The sequence below is a fragment of the Schistocerca gregaria genome, chromosome 1, assembly GCF_023897955.1.
Source record: "Schistocerca gregaria isolate iqSchGreg1 chromosome 1, iqSchGreg1.2, whole genome shotgun sequence".
Classification (NCBI taxonomy): domain Eukaryota; kingdom Metazoa; phylum Arthropoda; class Insecta; order Orthoptera; family Acrididae; genus Schistocerca; species Schistocerca gregaria.
The window spans coordinates 1,016,728,164-1,016,750,851 of NC_064920.1; the positions used below are offsets into that span (position 1 = coordinate 1,016,728,164).

Genomic DNA, 22,688 nt, shown 5'->3' on the forward strand with positions numbered 1-22,688 from the left:
CAACAACACGTCAGGCATACGGGTTTTTAGTGGCAATGATATTTTTTCCTGTGCCACGAAATGCTTATAAATGGAAGGTATTTTGTTGATGTTAGAGCCAAAAGTGCCACATATTTCCTCGCCAATCATCATGAACGTTCACTTCAGAGGTGATTTTTCTATTGATGCTATGCTTCAACAAGCAATAGGCACATAACAAAGTTTAAGAGAAACAATCTCAAACATTTACACTGTGGTGCTGATTTGATTTGCTTATTTATCCAGAGGTCATCTCTCAGTGGTCCAGCATTTGTCAACACATTACAATGAAAATAAAAAGCCCAGAACACACACACACACACACACACACACACACACACACACACACACACACACAATATTTATGATTATGCTCTTATGTTAACTGGACAGGTCCTTGGTGAAGGATCTATCCTAGAATTTGCCCAACATCATTTGGGACAACCTAAATCACGATGACTGGAATGAATAAACTCCATCCCCCTGAATATGATGACAGTGATTTAACAACTGAACTGCCTTATTTAGTGGGTCCGTATTGTTCGATGTTTTTTGTTTACAAGCAGTTTGTGCAGATACGGAACTGTCATAGAGTTCAACAGCATCTATTATTAATAAATTAACTTCAAATATATAACATAGCATTAAATATTTATCACTGCACAAACTAAGAACCCCCGCTTGTAACTTTCTGACCTTGAACATGCTATTATACCCCTTGCACTGATACCACTCTGTTGAAAACAGTGATGCCGGGCCTGTAAACATGCAACTATACCCCATTCATGTCTTCCCTGTAGCTGTCCTGAAATATAGTCAGCATTCCTCCATAAGGAGATACTGATGTCTGGAAAATGATGAGACATTACTATCGTGTACTGTGGACCTTGGCACACGATTTCTTGTGTATGCATTACATTATGATAGTTTATTATAATGTGACAGTTTGTTGTAGTTGACCCTTTTATTGTAAATACTGATTCCTCCAAGTAATATTTCGTTGTGTAGTTTGCATTGCGTATTAAGTACATTTTAGTTACATTTTTAAAGAACTTTAATGTAAGAGATATTTTCATCTCCTTGGACAGTTTATTATACAGTTCTATTTTCTGATGGAAAATGTTAGTATGAGCTATTTTCTGCCATTTCCTTGGTATGTGTAAGTTGAAACATACCCTTGTTCTAATATTACCTGTGCAACTATTAGTGAAATAGATACTTCATAAAATTTTCCCTGATTTTCATGATGGATTGGTAGATGTGCACTAAGGATACCCATTTTTTAAAAAGTTCCTTACAGAGTGTCTGACTTTCTTTACAGAGAGTCTGACTACTATTTCTTGTTAATATTTTTATTGCCCTTTTCTGCAGTTTAAAAATGGTGTCCATGTTTTGTGTCTGATCCCCAGAAAAGAATCCTGTAACTAAGAGTAGTGTGTTCATAGCATGATCTGTCACTACAAGACGTTGGCTGTTGCAGATGGATGCTAGAACACTAGGAGCATAAGGTGCTGGAGACATTCTTTTTGACAGTAGCTTTTTTGTGCGTTCCTTCCTTGTAAATGACACTCAGTACTCATTCCTAGAGACATTGTGTTTGTTACACAATGTATATAACTGTCAGCTATGCTTAACGCAACAGTTATTTTCTCTTGGTAAGCGCATACTGTTTTCTTGATGTTCAGTGTTAATTTATTATGTACTGCTCAGTTGGTCTCAAGAGAAATATTGGATACTACTTGTAGGCTTTGACCAATGGTCTGATGTTAGTGGTTGTCATGATGTCACCTTTTTGTGTGTATTTTCGTAGTTTGAGTGTTAGTGGATGAAGCCAATGAACATTGAAGCGAAGAAACTTAATAGTGGTGAAAGACTGATGTGTAGCTTAGACAGAGGACTAGGTTAGACTGGAAGGTAACTTGTTGGGAGCTGGCAAAGCCAACAAATGTGAAAGCAGAAACAGTGCCACTCACATCACATTATTACGTTGTTACAACATTTGCCGCGTGTTTCCAATGACACTGGCCAAAGCTGATGCTAGTATCAAATATTCCTCCTCATTCCCCAATGGAAAACATCCATGAGGGTTTCATTTGCTTTATCTAACAGGAGTACTATGACTGACTGTGGTGCTGCTGCTGTCATCAGTAAAGAGAACTTTTCCTCCACATTGTATACTGTCCTGAAAGACATTAGGCTGATATATACTCAGAGAAAATTGGACCCAATATGCTAACCTTATGGACAGCTATCTTTATGTGTTTCTTGTCTGACAATTATTTACTAAAATTTGTTGTCGGCACATGTGAACTATCTCCCAACTTTACCATTGTTTTCTCAGTGAGACTGGAACCAATCATTCGCTGTTCTCTTTACATCTAGTGTTCGAAGCTTGTTTAGTAGTTTTTTTTTTATAGCTTACAGTGTCTAAAGCATGTAGTAAGTTTAAAAATGACTGTAACACAGCCACCCTTGTTAAGAGCGTCAAGTAACACTTGCCATTACCTCTGTAATTGCCAATATTGTACTCGTGGGGGGGGGGGGGGGGGTGGGGGTGAATCGTCATCGTTGTGCTTGCTCTGTAAGTCATAGTTGCTACATGTGTGTTACGAATATTTTTTTTGTAGCACCAGAGGAATGGTCATTTATCTGTGTATCGTATGTATATACATACCCAAAATTGTTGTTAATACACATGTTTAATTGTGGCATACAAAGCCAGGTACATGTTACTATTATTTGTTTCTTATGATTTGTTGTTTTCATTGGCAATTTACATTGTTAACAAATGATGTTGGTCTGTGGTTGCATTAACACATTTTAGACACAGAATCAACTGTAACTTACAGTAATGGTTGTTAGCTTTGACCCGTGATGTAACCATTTTATGTGTAATGGTTGTGTGGTGTATTTGAACTGGATCGTTTGTTAATAGAGCATTTTGGTTTATGTGGTGGTGCTCTCTAGTGTTGAATGTTGATGTTTTTAAATTGTTTTTGAGTGTTGCTAGTGAGTAATTGGATGGGTGAAGTGCTATTACTAGGATTTGTATTAGAATTGTGTGTTTGTTGTCAAGTTAGTGAATGTTTGTTAATATGTGTGGTTATTGGATACAGATTTGTTTTCAACCTTGGAATTATTAGTTCGATGGTATGTTCATACCAGCAGGTCATTGTATACCGCAATGGAGTACCTAAAAATAGGCCCCCAGGGCTTGAAATGCATTGTGCATTGATATAAAATTGAGACAGAAGGTGACTGTTCTTTCTTCTTCTTTATTTGTTTGGGTCATCTAAGGACCATGCACCAATTTCAGTGCTTTTTTATTTGTTATTCTTTCGTTTTCCTCCACTATTATTTCATCTTTTCACTATGTATCCTTTTTCTCTCCTCAGACCATTTTGACCCTGTCATCTTATCCCTCTTGCTGTGGAATCCTTCCATTTTTAACACTTTCCTCTTGAAACTCTCTCTTTCTGTTGCCTCTTTTTCACTTATGTTGTTTCTTTTCAAATCTTTCCCAACTTCTTGTATCCAGGCTATTGTTGACTTCTTGTCACAAAGATATTTAAAAATCCGTTTGGTTAAGCTGTCGCTGTTCATTCTGTATAAGTGTCCAAAAATTAGCAGTCACCTCATTTGTAGTGTTCCATTTATGTTTTCTATGTTGCGATAAACTTTTTCATTGATTTTTAATTTCCATACCTCTGTATTTTTTGGTGGTCCAAGTATTTTTCGTAAGATTTTTCTTTTTGGGCTTCTAGTTTGTGTAATTTGTAGTTCTTTAGTTTACTTTCTTTATTGTAGCATGTGTGGTACATGCATTTATGTACATAATTGTGTGTTCTTTGTATATCGAAAGTGATGTTAGTATAATTTTTTATGATTTATTGTGTATTGTTGTTAGTCAAAAGTAATAATGATTATTGTCATTAATGGGTACCGTGGAGTTCGTTTTATCTATTTCACTTACGTTAAGCTTGTGATAACAGCTGCATAAGCAATTTGTGGTTAGTTGGTATTGTGGAATTTTTCTGAGCTGTTACTGAGGCAAAGTTTTAGAAACTGGATTTTTGGAGCTGCATGTCATATTATGGACTTCATTTGAACTAGGTCTAATGAAATTACCGATACCGGTTGTTGGTTTTTATGGTATTGAAGACTTGGTTTGAGGTATGTAGGTGAACAGAAATTGCCATCTTGGCTTTTGGAGCAGTTTGTGGTGCCATGGTATCGTGGACTTTGTTGGAGCTATGTAAGCCAACTGAAATTATAGATTTTGACTTTTGGAGCAATGTCTGATTCCGTATTAGTGTGGGCTGTTTTTTGAGCTATGTATGTCAACTGGAAATTCCAATACCATTGTTTTGCACATTAATTTGTTTCCTGGTATCTTATAGTTCAGTTTCTGTAATTACTTTTATTGATATTTTTTGAATTGTTGGTTAATTCAATTGCTGGATTTTTGTGAAAGCTTTTGGTTTGGTGTGCCTTTTAAGTATTAGGCATGTCATGTATTTCTTTAACTCTTCACCTAACTGCCCAATCAACCCCCCCCCCCCCCCCCCAATTACCTTACTAGTGCCATGTCCTTATTTCCAGTTAAATATATTTTTTTATTATTTTTGTATATTGGCATCTTTAATGTCTGACGTCATGGTTGACTTGTTGTATAAAGACTAAATGGTGATATCTGCCATCTTGCTGATGTCAAAGCTTGATTGACAGTGTCAGACATATATGTGAATGTAGGCTATCCCAGCATGAACTTTTGGTGAAACATTCTCAGGTTTCCAGTGAGGTGGCAATGTAACAGCGATGTGGTATTTTAATGCACCCAGCTCGAAACCTGAGAGCTTTTCACCAAAAATATTGGCCATTTCAGTAGTACTGAACTCCTAAGTTATTTTTAATTTCATCCAGTGCAGTCATTGTGAAGTAGCTTCCACGTACGACTGTTCACTTACCTGTGTGAGAATGAAATAGAAGACAGAAGTCACACTGTAATCGTACTGACCCTGCTACCCTGAATAATCTGTTTTATTTTGTGCAGTATGCTTCCTTTCCGTACTTTACTAGTTGGTGCATTTTTTACCTAAGACGTTTTTATATGTTTATCAAGGAAAAAAAGTATACACCTATACTACTAAATAAAAAGAAGTCTTCGTTTAACATAGTTACCAAAAACTCAACATATATGATTGATTTACTTCACATTTTTACATGATTCTCTAATGAAGATTTGGACAAATATAGGGTATATGTTTTTTAAGTATACATGTAAACTAAACTAAACTCGATCCGAACAGGCCTTGGAAGGCCGTGTCATCCTCAGCCCACAGGTGTCACTGGATGCGTATATGGAGGGGCGTGTGGTCAGCACACGGCTGTCCCGGTCATATGTCAGTTTATGAGACCAGAGCCACTACTTTGCAATCAAGTAGCTCCTCAGTTTTGCCTCACAGGGCCTCTGTGCCTCGCTTGCCAACAGCACTCTGCAGACTTGATGGTCACCCATCCAAGTGCTGTCCCAGCCCAACAGCACTTAACTTCAGTTATCTAATGAGAACGAATGTTACCACTACAGCAAGGCAGTTGGCTTAAATATACATGTAGTATGTAAATACACAGTATCATGAGGAGGACAGATTGCAACTCACCATTTAGTGGATATGTTGAGTCACAGACAGGCACACCAACGAGTAATCTTTTGGCCAGAGTGCCTTCATCTGACATAGTAGGTGTGTGCACCCCCCCCCCCCCTCCCCCCACCTTACACTCTCTCTCTCTCTCTCTCTCTCTCTCTCTCTCTCTCTCTCTCTCTCTCTCTCTCTCTCTCTCTCTCTTTCTTTTTCTTCAATTTTTACGTGCTACTTTATTGAACGCTAGGACAGACATAGCTATACATGTTTTTAATACATATAGATGTAATGCGTAATGGGGGAAATTGTTATCAGAAATATCGAAGAGTTCTTGAGTGATTTGCTTCAAATTTTTACACAGTTCACTAATGAACATTCAAGTGCATATGAGTCACATATTTTTTTAAACCACAGTGGACAAGTTTTCTGTTAAAACTGATAGGTGAAAAAGAAAATGATGAGTTGTGAAAATATGTGGTTTCAATTTCTCTCTTACATGCTCTCCTATGATAGGAGGACGTGTAAGTCAGTGCGCAAATTATTTCTCCCATATAATTCTTTCACTTTATATGTATCCGACAAAAGCTGTACACAAACAATGTATGGTTTTGCTTTCTTTATCACTGGCAGAGTTACAGAAAACAGGAAATGTAAATTGGAGGTGGAGGCGGTAGAAAGAAAAGGAAAGGGAAGAAACTAATGATATAAGCTGAGTGATGAGTGCAATTGTATGCCAAACTGAGACTCGAACCTGGAATCTCCTGCTTACTAGGCAGTTGCGTTAACCACTGCACTATCTAGGGACAATGTTTATCACAAATGCGCAGATGATCTGGGCACGGTTCCCGGCTGACTCCCACTCCCACCGCCCAGTGCCACCTGTCCACAGTCCCTTTCCATGTCCTCCATGTCCGCTAATTTTAGATTCCCACTGGAAGTCGAAGGTAAATATGCCTCCCTACTGAAGAGTGTGGAGTCATTGCTCTTTAAGGCAAATTAATTGTATCATTGCATGGTGTCATGTCTGAAAGAACTGACACCATGCATTCATATGGTGTCAGTTCTTTCAGACATGACACCATGCATTCATATAACTGATTCGCCTCATTGGGCAGTGAATCAACTATCTTTAGTCCAGATGCACATTTATGTGGGACCTTTATTGGGAATCTAAAATTAATTAGCATGGAGGACGTGGAGGGTGACTGTGGATAGGTGGCATTAGGTGAGAATATGGCTAGGCCAGGGAGTGTGCCGTGATTGTTCACAAATTAGTGATAAACACTGTGTCTGGATGTCACAGTGGTTAATGCAAGTGTCTATAGTAAGCAGGAGATTCCAGATTGAAGTTCCGGTCCGGCACACATTTTCACTTATCACCGCTAAGTCCACAAGAAGTCCTGGTTCAGCTGATATCAATGGCCCCTTCTGTTTGCTTTCCTGTCTGCCCTCTCCACCTTAAATTTACATAATATATACCACAACTGTGGATTCCGAGTCGTGTCTGTTTGCCTTGCGCCCCATATTTGGAGAAAAGAGCGCATTTTACTCTATTTCCAGTTTTGCTATTTCACATATATGAACCAAATGTATCAGCACTGCAGTATGTACACAGTAAGGAGTGAGCTGTAGGTTCCCATGTTGGTTACTAGAAGCGGTTGGCCATCTGGCCATTGGGATGAGGTGCCAATGCAGAAATCGTTCATGTCGTCAACAAAGAGAGATGTAGGGAATGTACATTTATTCTGGCGAATCAAGTAATTGTAAGTAATAAATGTTTGCTAACAAGAGTTGCCTTTTGCCACACAGACATTAGGAGGAGTCTACAGGTCATAAATACTTTGTTTCAGTGATTTTACAGTGTTAGGAAACGTTGATATTAATAAATAAATGAATAACGTTGGTATAACTGAAGATGTACGATCATATACGAACTAGACAGGTTTGACATGCTATGCTAGCTTGTCCCACCTCCTGCCTTAGTTAAGTTTTACTCCAGGCTGTTTACAGGAAACAGGAGGAGAACTTGTAAGGTGGCTCCTTAAGATCAGCAAGAATTGTTACTGTAATAATTGTTTGATTATAATATGATTTCTAAATAATTTGAGACAAAGTAGTGAAAATCACATAATACCACTTTCACTGCTCACTAACACACGAGGACCAAGAAAATCACCTGTTCCTTCTAATTCCTTAGCTGCCAACTCCTGCAACTGGGAAGTAAATTTCCTCATGTGATAATGAGGTGTCATTTGGTACCACAATCATCTTTGTTCTTGCTCCAGGCTCACTGGCTTTTTGCTGTCCATCACTGTCATTATACTGGCTGGGAAAGCTCAAACTCATCTGAAGCTTTTGTATGGTCACGTGATAGTGCCCAACTGGTTTGTTTGTACTGGTAACACCCCATTACTCAACACGTATTTGTTTTTCTCGTGCGTTGTTACGAAAAATCATGCTTTGTCACAAATTTATGAACTCAGTGGACATTAGACTTTTTGGAATTAAAAAAATGTTATTCTGTGTGACCTGTAATGTATGTTAAAAAATAAAGAAATCTTTGCAGATTGAAAATTTCTTCTCATAAACCCATTCTAAGAAAGGTGACACAGTCAGTGCAACCTTTACCAACAAATTTATCTGGCAAACTGTTTCTTATAAATTACTTTCCAAGGCCTAATCAAACATAGTAGGAAAAAATTCATTTGTGAAATAGGTTAGTATTGAGAAGATTTCAGAAAAGGGTGATCATTTCTTAAATAAATCTTTTATCTCCACAGTATTCTGAGAATAACAATCGCAGGAAGAAAGTTCTCGGTTGTGTTAGTTGATTTCATAAAAACATAAGACTCGACTGATTGACAGACGTACTTCAAAATTTGGAATGTATACAGAAATTATATTCATTACTTATTTCCAACAATCAAATTTCATAGAAGAGTTTTAAGCCACTTGAGAATCTAACTTGTCAGACATGAGATGAATTATAAAATGGTTAAGAGTTCCTGGTATCACTGACATAAGTAGCACACATCACAATAGTATTATCATTTTGTTGTTGTTGCTGAAGTGAAGAAAGGATGGTGAAGTCGGAGGGATTGTTTTAGGAGAAAAAGGAAGAATGTAATGATAATATATCTGAATAAGGTATGAAAACATCTAAACAGTGGCCTTGCTTCAATCAGATGGTCTTTCTGATGGACACCATCAATCCAAGCAGCACCAAGGCAGCATTTATTATGAAATGCAAAGCAGTACTTCTGACAGTAAAGATGTAAGGAATAGGTTGACTAGAGTGAAATCTGTTGCAGTGAAGAGCAGTTTACCAGTAATGGAGATTTTTACTTGTGAATGATATTCAGATGCTGTTGTGTGGTACAAAAATACACTCGCCATCACAAGGGTGGGTTCTTTGGTTTGCTACGGGAGGAGATTGAGGGGAACTTCAATGTATAAAATATTAGTTTACTTCCTTACAATATAGATAAGAAGATTTACGTAACTCTGTACAATCCATTATCACCAGAATGTTCTAAGTATTTATAACTGTCTCTGATTATTATAGTATCACTTGATACTGACAAATTTACTTGAAAAATGACTCGCATAGTGTTTGTAAGACATTTAAAAAGGTGAGAATTTTAAGAGATGGGACCTGGATAAACTGAAACAACTGGAGATTGTAGAGAGTTTCAGAGAGAGCATTAGGGAACAATGGACAAGAACAGGGGAAAGAAATACAGTAGAAGAAGGATGGGTAGCTTTGAGAGATGAAATAGTGAAGGCAGCAGAGGATCAAGTAGATGAAAAGACAAGGGCTAGTAGTAATCCTTGGGTAACAGAAGAGATATTGAATTTAATTGATGAAAGGAGAAAATATAAAAATGCAGTAAAAAGGAATACAAACATCTCAGAAATGAGATTTACAGGAAGTGCAAAATGGATAAGCAGGGATGGCTAGAGGACAAATGTAAGAATGTAGAGGCATATATCACTAGAGGTGAGATAGATACTGCCCAAAGGAAAATTAGAGAGACCTTTGGAGAAAAGAGAACCACTTGTATGAACATCAAGAGCTCAGTTGTAAGCAAAGAAGGGAAAGGTGGAAGGAGCATATAGAGGATCTGTTCGAGGACGGTGTATTTAAGGGCAATATTATGGAAATGGGAGAGAATGTAGATCAAGATGAAATGGGAGATATGATACTGCTTGAAGAGTTTGACAGAGCACTGAAAGACCTAAGTCGAAACAAGGTCCAGGGAGTAGACGACATCTCATTAGAACTAGTGACAGCCTTGGGAGAGCCAACAGTGGCAAACTCTACCACCTGGTGAGCAAGATTTATGAGACAGGCAAAATATCCTCGGACGTCAAGAATATAATAATTCAAATCCCAAAGAAAACAGGTGTTGACAGATGAGAAAATTACCGTCTCCCCCCCCCCCCCCCCCCTCTCTCTCTCTCTCTCTCTCTCTCTCTCTCTCTCTCTCTCTCTCTCTCTCTCTCTCTTTTCCCGTCCCTCCCTCCCTCCCTCCCTCCCTCCCTCCCTCCCTCAACTCCACACTGTCATTGTCTAGGGTGGATGCATGTGATGACAGCATGGGAAGGGGATGGGGGCTGGGAGGACTGAATGCTGTCACAGTTGAGGAGATGGGGAGTGTAACTGTAGCCATTGACAGCTCTCCATCCACACCTCTTTATACAACTTACGATTTACTAAGAACAGGGGTTGAAAAACCGGTCACGGGATGCATACATGCATCCAGAGATGCAGATGCTATGGTTGGTTGAACAGTATGCTCGGTCGAACAACAAAGGGATCATTTGGAGTGGCCTTATAACCTTCCAGAGGCGGCACATTCACGGGCATCAGTTCAGGCAGCAGGATGAGTGACATTGGCTGCAGCGGTGGGGCATCAACCTCCATGGGCACTGCACTGGGTTGGGGGGCCTGAGCTGGCAGAGGCAGAAGTGACCGCTGGTGTTGACCCCTCTGATATGCTGAGTCAGTGGACAAACATTCCGTTGCAGAAACATTGACATAATATGATGCACGAACAACATGTGATGGGTTTGTTAATGAGTCTGTGCTCACAACCATGTTTTTCTCAGAAAACTGTATAGGCGACTTCATATTACAGTTGACATTGTGTCTGATGTGGCAGAAGATGCAACAGTGTACAATGTCTATGACTAAGTAGCAGTACTGCTGGCAACTTGTCATCACATGGCAAGGAGCAGGAGGAGGACAGAAAAATCCTCAAAACTTGCTGCTGTGTGTGGGAGGCATGGAGTTTCTGCATGTCACTTATGAACGTTCAAACGAACCGTTCAGCTTCACTGTTGGACTGGGGGTGAAAAGGTGAAATTATCACATGGTGTATGCTATTGGTAGCAAAAAACTGTGAGAAATCGGGTGACCTGAATTGTCCGTTGTCCGAGACAATGACCTCCAGAAGACCTTCAAAACAAAAAATAGTAGAATAAGCTGGTACCAAATTTGCAGTCGTGGTGGATGTCATGGTGACATACGAGGAAACTTTTAGTGTCTATCACAAACCAACAAAGCGTGTTCCAGAATGGACCTACAAAATTGATATGAATGCATTGCCATACTTCGGATAGATGTGGTCACCCAAAAGAGTGTCGCAGTGGAGCTGACTGATAGTTCACAGAAATTTGTAATAACGTGATTTGCTCAATCTGAGCATCCATTCCGTGCCAAGGATGATGAGGTTTGGTGGGTTGCTTCATGTGAAGTACCCACCAGTGACCTTGATGTAATAAAGACGAACCGTTCTGCCAAAAGGAATGAGGAATCACAACATGCAAATTTTCGTTCTTTGTATGCATCAGCAGGACACCTGATTGTACAGGTAGCGCATGACGATATGAAAATTGCAAAGTGCCACTGGGTGTGGAGTGTCTTTTGAGCTGTATGGCCACCCATGTTGCACGTAAGTAGTGCAACCTTTTTACAAATTAATTAATTATATATTTAAACATTTTGTAAGATGATAATTGAAGATTTTATGTTATATAATGTAAACTTCTAAAACATTTAGGTAACATAATATATAATATAATTAATTTAATTAATTTGTTAAAAAATGTTGTGCTTTAAAAACATGCCAAGTGTGCTTAGCCTACCCACTTACTGCTGATCACAACCCGAAACACAGGCAATGCCTAATGTGTGAGAGAAAAGTTTGAGGTGCTTGTGCAGCAATAATGTTTAGAAGCTAAATCATGAGAAATTACCCAAGATTGAAAAAACAAGCTGCAAAGAGTGAAGATAGCGGTTACCAATTTTTGATGAGTATGTTGCCACTTCTGTGCGAGGTTCTTCTGAATGAAAACTTTTGACTGTCCTTGTAAGGGAGCAAGAGCAAGGGATCTTCTTTCAGTAAGATTCATCTGAAACTTCCGTGTCTTCTGGATACATCACTACAGACAACATACTATGGGTTTGCACTACAGTGAATTTAATCCTCAGTAGAAGTGTCGTTTTTACAAGTTTAGATTTACATTACTTTTGAGTGACTTCTTTTGTAAACATTTTGTTTGAGATTGTTGTATATGTAATGTCAATGAATAAATCACTTACTTTGAAGTAATGTGCAGTTCCAGATGGATATTGTGATTTGAAATTACAGTTCATTTTAAATAATATGTTTGCTCAAACTGATGGTGCTGATGTATAGTTTAAGCTGTAAACAACATGTGTGAATACCTGTATTGCTACTTCAGGACTTACCACTAACGAAATATGTGAGAAATTACGTCTCCCACAGCATAAGCAAAACCACACGATGCATGTTGGAAAAAGCATTTGCTGGTTTATCAGGCAGTTGGAGCCATAAATTATCACCACACCAACAGCTCTAAAAGGAGAGAAGCTCCAGCTGGCCTTTAAACTTTTAAAATGCAGCTGGCACAGTTAATGGGAGAGAATGAACTCAGGATATTTAACTGAAAAACTCCTCTGTAGCTATTCCCTGCAGTCCTCCTGTCACTCAAATAATTGATTTTACTGGGTCATCAAATGCTCTGCAATATTGTGACCAGGGAAATTTTCCAGTGACTTTCCTACCTTCAGAGAAATATATGAGAAGACAGGAGTTAGTTTCAGTGTAGACAACTTATAAGCTCATTCTTATTTGTACAGAATGTTGACAATTGCAATGTAATTACTGTAATATTTACAGGGAAAGAATGTTTTAATAAGAGGGAAATTTTATAAATAACACACAGGTTGGTATTATTGTGGGTTGTTTGATGCAACAACAATGAAGATCACGTTAGATGTAGTTGGAAACTTGACAAAGAAGCATGTGTTTTTGTCTTTTTGCTGTCTACTCTAACGTAAAATTGCCGAGAGGTGACTGTTGGGGACCAGAAGTTGTGCATCAAGATTTAAATGTTATGCGGCAAAACCCTACAAAAGTCCACACTGTGTTAAGTGAACTTCGTGGTGAGTTTACAGTGGGCCATTGTACAGTTTCACGTGGGATTAACCATTTTCGTGATGGTCATATGAACATCGGCGATAATGCAAGATGCGGAACGGCAAAAATGCCAACTGAAGAAACAAGTGTGAAACTTGGGACAGATGCTCTTGAAGAAGATTGCAGTGCGACATGTAAGGCACTCTCTGAAGCCATGGGAATTCAAAATTGGTTCAAATGGCTCTGAGCACTATGGGATTTAACATCTGAGGTCATCAGTCCCCTAGAACTTAGAACTACTTAAACCTAACTAACCGAAGGACATCAGACAAATCCATGCGCGAGGCAGGATTCGAACCTGCGACCGTAGCAGTCGCACGGTTCTGGACTGGAGCGCCTAGAACCGCTTGGCCACCGGGGCCAGTTCACCATGGGAATTACCCCAACATCAGTATTCTGCATCCTGACAAATGATTTGAAAAAGAAAAAAAACTTCTGTGGGGTGGGTCCCACACTGGTTGACTACTGAAGAGAAGCAGAAACAAGTGGGCATTGTAACATTGCTTAAACAGAGATTCGCTGTGAAGGTCAAGTTTTCTTGGGTCAAATTGTCGCTGTTGATAAGACAAAAAAAAATTTTGACCACTCGATTGAAGCTGAAGCAAATGATGATTTTTGCTTATGATCACCAAGAAATCATCATGATAGAGTCCCCTGTGGAACAACTGTGATAGCAGTGTTTTATCATAAGTTCATCCGAAACCTGCACAAAGCCCCAGAACTGTCTGAATACCGGTGGGAAGTGTTGCCACATCTTTTCTATTGCACTGGCACGAGTCCACCAGACTTTGACTTTGTTCCTGAAGTTGGAAAAAAATTATGCGTGGGCACCGTTATCTTTATCTGGAAGAGCTTTTCTACCACCATTACCCGAGACATTTGATGGATAAGCAGAAGTGGTGTCCTGAATGGAACAATTGAGCTTCCGAGACATTGGGTTCAGCATAGAGAAGCAGGGAGACTATACTGAATGACTGTAATAGATATTGGAAAAAAGAATGTTTCAGCAAGAGAAATTGGTGTGCATTAGTTATGAAGTAACCCTTGTATGTTCAGTTTTCCTTGCTTAATGAAAAAGTAAGTGACTAATGTTGAAGTTATTAACTGCTGCTTCCGCCAAAGTTTGGTGAATAAAAAATTAAATACAGCAAGAAAAACACTGTTCATAGGGATTCCCAGTACCTGGTTGAATTTCAAAATATTGACTCATCACTTGTCCACGACCCAACCACTGCATCTGTCACATTTAATCCTAAACTAAGGCGGTCAGTCTCAAATTTAATAAATTACAGGCAGGAATTTGCGGTGAAATAAATTTCGTTTTTCACTTTTCACAGAATGAATTTATGCCATAAAAATCAAATGAAATATCCTTTCATACTATTCACAAGTTTATTTTTAAAATAATATTTGTCAGTGCAAGAACCTGAGTCGACCAGCATGTGTTTGCTTAACGTGTAGCAAAGCCACAAACGTTATTCAGAGTGCTTTAGCACACTTCTAAGTTGATGTTCTGTAAGGGTAAACTAACAATATTTGTAATTGCTGATCAGTATCAAAACTGCAGACAGTTATTAGATGTTTAGACGAAGTCGTCTAACCTAATACTATTCAGAATCCAAATGCTTAACAATGTTTCAAACTCTTTTTTGACCGAAATATTTAAGGTCCAACCATCAATTCAGTTGACGTGAATTTCTTCTAAGTATGACCAAGCAGAAATTCTTTCAGAGTTCCTTGTGATCGTCACAGGTGAAACTTGTACAAGTACCAACGAAATACTTCGAAAATATTTCAGTTACACACATGAAGCAACTTCCAGCTGCAATATGACATGTCTGCACACGAGCTCCGCTCCATCTGAGCACCAAAACCACGTCGAAGCGCAGTTGACTGGTTTTTAGCAGTTAAGGTGCAGTAAACATTAATGATAGGTTGTGTTAATCTGTCTATATGTTGTTGCTTAGTGATTACAGTTGTGGGAGAGGATAAGAAGAGGCAGAACAGTTTACGGTATGTTTTTACAAAATTGTGTTGTGGAACCATGGCCACATCACCAAATACATCTGTCAACTTCCATTGTACACAAATGTCTTGCAATAACATGCTGAAATTTTGAAATATATATCATTATGGTCTACTTATGCAGTGTTTGAAATTTGGTTTGGATATCACTTGTCCTTTTTGTGCTACCACACTTAGAAAATCCATGTTTTTTCAGGTAATTTTTCAAATTTTTGTGTGCACATGTAACTCTGTATGTGTGACTGATATTGGCAAGATAAGTTCTGTGTGTTTTGATTCATAGAGTGTGTTCTCTAAGTGGATGTTACTGGGTTGTAAAAATTTCACTGTACTGTGCAGAATAGTTCCAAAGTTATTAAGACCTGAAGTTGGGTCTGAAGATAGATTGCCAGATGCGGGTTGCAATTTCTGGGTCACGCCACCTTCTTTCACAAGCCATAATTTTGGAACTAATTGGCAGGGGAACTTAAAATTTTGTACGTTAGTGTTTCACACTTGGCAGCCTTGGTGTGCTAAATTTCAGCCAAATCTGAGACTATCAGCTGGAACATTTTCTCAGATTGGTTGAATTGACATGGAATGACCCTTGCATCATTACATCACTAATAAACATTGAACAGTTTAACTGATTACATTCATACATCCCACATAACCGCTATTAACTAATGCGTCCACTACTTTTACTGTTTTATTTGCCAGAGAAATCACATTTTTGCGGAGTATGCATTTCGGCCTGTAGTTTGAAATATGAAATATTCACGGAAAATTGATTACAAGAGTTTGAGAGTGCTCACTGAGCCGTATCCATTGACACTACACTTGTCTAAATCGCTTAACGCATTAAGGGAGTTATTAATTTTTAAGGATCACTCTGTAGGCAAAATATTTAACATGTAATATCTTTTAAACTAATTCTTGTATCGAGGGCATGTCTTCACTCAATCACTTGTCTAACGTTTGTCTTGGAAACCACACGACTGTTTTCTTCGTCATTGGTTTGGTTCGGTTTTTATTTAGCGTTTCTTGCATTTCATATTTTCTGTATTCCTTTAGTTCGGCCATGGTGGCTACCTTGTGCAGTTCATTCAAAAGCTCGGGATTTCCCCACCGCGTGTGCAGAGCGTCAGGCTAGTTGACCTGCAGTCAGGATTTCCCATGCTTTTGAGCTCCATCAGTCGTCATGTGCCACTTGTTGACCTCACTACGAAGCTCGTCCAGCCTAGCATGGCCAATAACTGTCAAACCATGCTCTTCTGACTGTCACAGCACCCACCGATTTGGCTGCCAGTGTTACAACAGGACGCTTGCACACTGCTTTCTTTGTTTAAGTTTCTCATAGGTAATTCCGGGATGTACAGTCTCACAGTATATTTAAGTTTATATTTTATTTACATAGTTCCATTTCTTATGATTATTAGAAGTTTTGAAAATTTGTAGCTATGGTAAATAATAAAGTAATTAGCTACTATTGTAAATAATATTCTATAATAAATAATGTTCTGACAAGCAGCGACAAAGAAGCAATTAACATCATAAATACTGTGTCTACCTCAGACAAACTGACATTTCCTGTGTACCTATGGGCTTTTCCCAGTTTGTTTCAGTTTTTGAGATTTTTGTTTGAATAGGCTCATGTAATGTTTTGAATTGTTCGTGAGACATTCGAAAGTAGCTGATGAAAAAGTCTTGCTCGAAGCCAGCGCACATAACAGTTGATCATTTTCAGAACTGCTTCTCATGATTACTGCACTGCAGCAGACTCATTCACGAGAAGTGCAATTTGACACCTAGATTGTTCTTTCCTGCCTGCTTTCTGAGCATAGCTGACCACAGTGGGCAACTGCGAGTTTCTACCACATGGGCAGCCCGCTCACTGACATCACTCACCCATTGTTACTTCTGTCTTCTATTTATTTGTCTACCAGACCGTGGTGTATCCTGTGCATATATAAAAATTAAGTCGGAGAAAGACCTGACAATCTCACTAGCCTAAAGGCCAACTGTGCTGATTTGCTCGGATTATGAGCAAAGGCTACTGTGTTGTCATATGATAATGTGGCACATGACAACATGCACTAGTCTGTCATGTATTAGTGCATCCAGTGGACACCTAGCCTAAGGTTTGATGGTTTTGATTCTGTATGAATTGTGTTTCTGAATTCACAGTTTAGCAGAATAGTTGACCTTATGCTTGTCTATCTTGTTATTGAAACAAAAAAGTGCTGTTGGCCTGCAACTATCCATCTCTGGAGTTCATGAAAATCAGTTTCAGGTGTGAGATCCAGACAACCCATGTGGTGTACCAGTCTCTCAGGTCCCTTGTTTCATGCTTTACAACATGTTCAGTGCTCATTTGTGCACTCAGCCAGTTTAGTGGTGGTGATTACTACATAAAATGCTGTGCCATGGACACGTGTGTGGTTCTAAAAGTTGTTCTGTCTCTTGATATTGTGTACTCTACTAGTGATGGGACTGGGGAGTAGATGGTAATAAATGCATGGACTGGAAGTTTTCTGCCAGGAACTATTGCTAGATATGAACCTTGCAGCAGGGATAATGCTTGAAGAATATGTATGGTTTGGCTAGGATGTTATGGAAGTTGGAAAGGTAATGAAAGGTGACAGTGAGTGGTGTGGGGAAGATATCAAGGGGAGAAAATCTCATTGCAGGCTTAAGAAAGTCATTTAGCTTTGACAGAGCAATGGATTGAGACATTAGAGGCCTAGGTGGTACTGGTTGACAAGGTGGGTACTTCGATGTTTTTGGAAGTTAACGCTGTTTAGAGGGTGAAAGGAGGATAATACCTAGGAGATTTGTTTATGAATGAGACCAGTGGTGAAGTTTTGGGAGAGAAAAGCTTGGGACATGTTGTTAGTGTAAGCTTTCAGGGATTCAGTGGTGCAACATGATGCTATGAAGCTACATTTGTCGCGCATACCAGGGCTGTAGGGTAGGAAGTATTTGATGTGCAAGGGATGCATTTGTAAGCATTGTTACTTATTGATTGGCTTGATGTGAACTAGATTTGGATTAAGACTTCAGTGAGATAGAGGTCAGTGCTGAAGAAGGTGGCTTTGGATTGAGAAAAGGGCCAATTGAATTTGAATTGGAAAGATTAATGAAGTTGCTGCAAGAAATTGAGTAGTTCATATTACGGAGACATTAGTGAATCAGTACCAAGCCAGGAGGCCTGGCTTCTATGTCCTGAGGAATACCTTTTTTATGCAGTCAAGGTAAATGTTGGCATAGTGCAGGTTCACTCTGGTTCCCATAGCAATTCACCTAATTTGTTTGATTTGTTTTTAGGTTTTACCTCAAAGATGAAATAATTATGGATAAAGATGAAGTTGCTTAGTGTGAACTCCCATGCATATTACTGTAACTTCACCATCTGTGTAAACTGCGGCAAATTTTAAAAAGTAGAGGACAAAGAAGAATCTGATGGTCACCAGGACATAAGATTTTTTAAAAAAAAATTGGTGTCTTAAACAACGAATTATATGTATAGTACTAGTCTGAGTACCAACAAAATGAGTTGTTATATGTTGTTTCAATTCATTAAGCTGACTCTTAAAACATTGATTGCATTTTGAGCAACACCCACTCGGAAGCAACAGTAAGCAAAACACAGCACTTAAAAGGCATTAGAAGAGCATATGAGTGCTGTGCAAACTACTGGATGCACCGAAATAGTACACTGTTTTCACCAGAATCATAAAGAAATAATCAGTATCAGCACTCTCAGTCTGATAATTCAACTTAAAGTAACTACAGTAGTTTGCTAGAAAGTGAGTACAACTGTTGTAATCATGAGTGTGAAATGCGAGTAAGACCCTCATAAAACAGCTCAGAATTCAATGTTGTTCATGAATTAATACCTCAATTTTAACACACTAATAAAAAAACTTCTTAAATATACTGAATTTGTTGAGTTGTTGTGCAGTTTGCGATTATGGTGCATAGGATAGCAACAGTATTTGAATCGAAGTGTGTGTGTGTGTGTGTGTGTGTGTGTGTGTGTGTGTGTGTGTGTGTGTGTGTGTGTGTGTGTGTTATTTCTTTTCTTCAATTAATCTGTCACAGAGTAAGTAGTTATGCAGAGACTTATCTGAATTATTGTTTCCATTAATGTTTTACAAAACTGTACAATTATTTTTGATTGTTAATGAGAGAAGGAACAATACATGTTATTTCTAAGGGCAATATCCAATAGAGAGAGAGAGAGAGAGAGAGAGAGAGATCCCCTAAGAAATAAAACTGTGACTAAAATAATAGTAAAATTAGTCTGTAATGCCTATGTAGTTACATACATAATCATTCGTATGCGCAATCTGTGTGTCACTATCGCAAACATATCCCACTGAATTTATTAAACAGTGGGTAGATGACATTGTTGCTGTGTGTTGTATATACAAAAACAAAGGTGGATGTTAGTACCCTGGTTTCTACTTCTAACTTAGAAGTAAAAAAATTAATTTTGGTATCTGCATTCTTCTTCTTCTTCTTGTAGGGTGATTACATTTGCATGAGTGACCACGGAAAGTGGGGGGGGGGGGGGGGGGGGGAGAAAAATGTGCAGAAGGTTGTCTCCAAATAACACACCCCTGTGGCAATAAATGAGATTTTATGAAGACTTCCATTTGGCTGTTAGGAGAGGTATTGTTCTAAGGCTGAGAGACCATGTCTGTGGGAGTGTTCCCAGGTGGGAGCTAGAGGGGAATGGATTTGAGACACGACAAGAATGGTTGATGTCTTATGTAGGATGGAGTACTCTATATGAAGGGTAGGAGATGGTGGGCAACCACCACTGACATGTGCTGAATGAAGACTTGGAAACCAGTTGCAGTGGGACTCCCTTTATTTTTTGTGGAAAGGGATAATAGAAGCAACAATTCTGCTAGGTATCAGAGCACATGAGAATTCAGAGAACTGAAATCACAGGCAGCAGCTAAGGATGTTTGTGAGAGTGCACACATGGCATGGCCTCATTTATACTAAAACTTGTTGTTGACGCAAAGAGTTATGGGTAAGTTGGGGTGTGACCTGTGCAACTTTCCAGTATTTGGGTACAGATCTTTCGTTGAGTGAGGGGTTGTATATGAGTGTTAAGTATGGAGCTATTCCATCAGCATACTCTGAACCTAATTGAAATACTGTCTGGACTGGAAGACTTGCTTTTATCAAGTGATGTAAGTTTCTTCTCTATACTGAGGATATCTACTTCTAAGTTACTCATGTTGGCAGCCGTTCTTGATTTGAATTCTCGAATATTTACTTCGTCCTTCTTGGTGAAGTAATTTCCGAAAGCTGTGTTTAGTAACTCTGCTTTAGCAGCTCTGTCATCAGTAGTATTTCCATTCCTATTGGACAGGAAAGACATTGGCTTTACCTTGCCACTAGAATACTTTACATATGACCAGAACCTCTTTGGATTTTCTGCCAGGTTTGAGACAAAGTTTTGTTATGGAAAGTATTATAAGCATCTTATATTGAAGTCCCCACTAAATTTCGAGCTTCTGTAAAAGATTGCCAGTCTTGGGTTTTTGATTTTGTTTAAATTTGGCATGTTTTTTTTTGTTTTTTCTTCTACAGAGTTCTGACCTGTTTTTTTGTACCATGGGGGATCAGGTCTGTCTTTTGTTAATTTATTTGGTATAAATCTCTCAATTGCTGTTGATACATTTTCCTTGAATTCCAGTCACATCTGGTCTACTCTTACATTGTTAATTTGGAAGGAATGGAGATTCTCTCACAGGAAGGAATAAAGCAATTTTTTTATTTTTTTGTTTTGTTTTTATAGATATATTTTTTGTGGATTTGGGAGATATGGTTTTCAGTCTCGCTACAACAACCCTATCCACTCTGATGCTCGTTATTAGCTCAGGATTATTTGTTGCTAAGAGGTCAAGTGTGTTTCCACATATGTTCACTGTTCAGATGGGCTCTTCAACTAATTGCTAGAAATAATTTTCACGGAATGCGTTTAGCGCAATTTCATATGGTGTTTTATGCATATTTCCGTATTTAGACGTGTATCTTTGCCAATGTATCAATGATAAATTGAAGTTGCCACCCATCTCATTTTATTGGACTGGTAATTTAAGTGAGTTGGGAGGTTGGCAAAAGGATCCAATTATTATTCTGTTGCGATTGCCAGAAATGTCTTTGACCCATGCTAACTAGAAAGGGTTTATCTACTTCAATGTTGCAACAAAACAAACTTCTTGTAACAGCAACAAACTTGCCGCTGCCAAATGTATCCAACCTATCCTTCTGAACACCTTTATGTTCTTCACAAAAATTTCGTCTGAATTTATCTCGAGCTTTAGCCAGCTTTCAGTGCTTATAATGTTTTGAGCACAAGTGCTTTCTATCAGCACTTGGGGCTGTGTTACTTTCTGAACACAGCTATAACAATGGCTCCTAGATCTACGTCCTTCCTGTGTTCGACCAGCACTATTGTGTTGAGCTTGCAACATATAGATTATCTTACGCTACAGCTCGTAACTTATCTTAACCTTGGTTTACATGACAGTGGGTTATAAGGTTCTAAGTTAAGTCTGATTGAATCATTCTTTTTCATTTGACCAGTGATCAGCCTTTTTGAGGAACTTCTTTTGCTTTATTTGAATTTTAATACTGACATTTGTTTTGTATCTTATGCTTCTGTATGAATGTGATAATTGTTAGAACAGAGAGGTCCGCTTTAATTTGTATTTTTTTTTTTCATATTTTATCCACATTTACCTCAAAATGACAAAGGTGCTGATAATTGTGCTGACAAGCATTCTGATCATGATTTATAAGTCATCACTATCTTACTGTTGTTGTACACACAATAGTCACTAAATTGGTTGAATACAAATTTATTACTTTGAAAATTAGTCAGAAATTGTACTGTTTCTTCATAATTTTTGTACCTTTTTTTAATTCTCTGTCATAAAAATGTTGATAAGTGATCTTGTGAATTAAAGGTGTTAGCAACAAGGGAAACGGTTTAAAAAAAAAATTAAAATCAGTTGTACATGATATTTCTGCTATTCTGTAGATGAATATGTGAATGAATAATATCTGTTTGTATATTTCTGCTATTTTGTAGATGAATATGTGAATGAATAGTATCCGTTTGTATTGGGTGTGAGCTCTGTTGTAGATTAAGAATAAAGTAAATGTCCAGTGATATGAATTGTCAGCCTGTAGCCATATTTTCATGGAGAAAATGTGTAATATTTGCAAAACTAATGATATTCCATGTCACATCAAGTTGGCACAAATATGATCCTTGTGAATACCTAAACTAAGCTATGACATACTAGCTGATTGAAAATCAGATTCCTTTTTGCTACAAAAGTTTAAGTTATAGGTGAGAGAGTTTAATGTAATAGTTTCATAAACAACACTGAATTATAATTTTCACCCAAATATAAATTTCAGGTGACCTAGGCATTTTATATAACATAGTTTGAACTGCAGAAGCAAAAAATAAAAAAGGAGA

The 22,688-nt window shown here is 38.3% G+C and overlaps 1 protein-coding gene across 3 annotated transcripts in view; it reads left to right on the top strand.

The window, feature by feature from the left end:
* The window catches only part of LOC126278912 (uncharacterized), a 124,921-nt gene that overhangs the window by 808 nt on the left and 101,425 nt on the right, over positions 1-22,688 (top strand). The gene's annotated exons all lie outside the window — the stretch shown is intronic.